This window comes from Elephantulus edwardii, unplaced genomic scaffold (assembly GCF_000299155.1).
Source record: "Elephantulus edwardii isolate Elephantulus edwardi_28Jun2011 unplaced genomic scaffold, EleEdw1.0 scaffold00398, whole genome shotgun sequence".
NCBI lineage: Eukaryota > Metazoa > Chordata > Mammalia > Macroscelidea > Macroscelididae > Elephantulus > Elephantulus edwardii.
This window is the reverse complement of record NW_006400148.1, coordinates 632,763-633,790: the sequence shown is the minus strand read 5'-3', so window position 1 is coordinate 633,790 and position 1,028 is coordinate 632,763. Positions and strand designations below refer to the sequence as shown.

Here is a 1,028-nt window from a genome sequence, read left to right as displayed (position 1 = left end):
GGGACGGTGCAGAAGGGGAAGACCCTCTATGAGGTGGATTGATTCAGTGACTGGGGTAATCAGGATGGGTGTGTCATAGGCAGTGAGATTGGCACAGGATAGAGCAGGGTTTAGGGCCATTGTACATAGGGTCGCTATGAGTCGCAAGCAATTCGACAGCACATAACAACCACAGTAAATACTGAGGAATACTGAAATAAGGAAAAGGTCATTTGAATGGGAAATTAGGTCTTTGACACCATTTTCCAGGAAAAGCTCTCTGGGGTAATAAGATCCAAAGGCAAATTGTATATAATCAGTTGCAGAATGAATAACAAATGTGGACAGGTGTAGACAGATCTTAAAGGAAGATTATAAAATTCAAGGGGTGGGGGGGGGAAGTGGTGGTTCATAGTGAGACAGACACAGGGCCAAGAAAATAAACCAAGTGAAAATAGGAAATCTGTTTAGCAGTCTTGATCCCCCAGGAATAGCAACAAGTAAAGGGTTCTAACCATTTAAAGTAGATATAAGTTCCACCATAAATAAAAGAAAAACTGGTCCAGCAGCTAGGGTTTGGTGGCCCAGTAACCAATTGAGTGAATTTTAATTAACCTATGACCTTTGGCAGGAACAGGTTTGAGGCTTTGAACACTAATAAGCAAAGTCCAGATGAGTTGTGGGAGGATATCAAGGGTATCATCCAGGAAGAGTGCAAGCGGTCATTGCAAAGACAGAAGAGGAAAAGAAGACCAAAGTGGATGTCAGAAGAGACTCTGAAAATTTCACTGGAGGGCAGAGTAGCCAAAGCAGAACTAAGAATTCAAGATACTAAAGAGTTGAATAGAAGATTTCAAAAGGCAGCATGGGATGACAAAGCAAAATATTACACTGAAATGTGCAAGGAGTTGGAGTCAGAAAATCAAAAGGGCCGAACTCGCTCAGCATGTCTTAAGCTCAAGGAACTGAAGAACAAATTCAAACCTCGAGTTGCTATAATCAAGGATGCTTTCGGCAGAATGTTAAATGATCCCGAAAGTATTAAAAGA

General features: G+C 41.5%; 1 protein-coding gene across 1 annotated transcript in view; it reads left to right on the top strand.

The window, feature by feature from the left end:
• The window catches only part of TNNI3K (TNNI3 interacting kinase), a 617,968-nt gene that overhangs the window by 119,458 nt on the left and 497,482 nt on the right, over nucleotides 1-1,028 (top strand). The window lies entirely within an intron of this gene.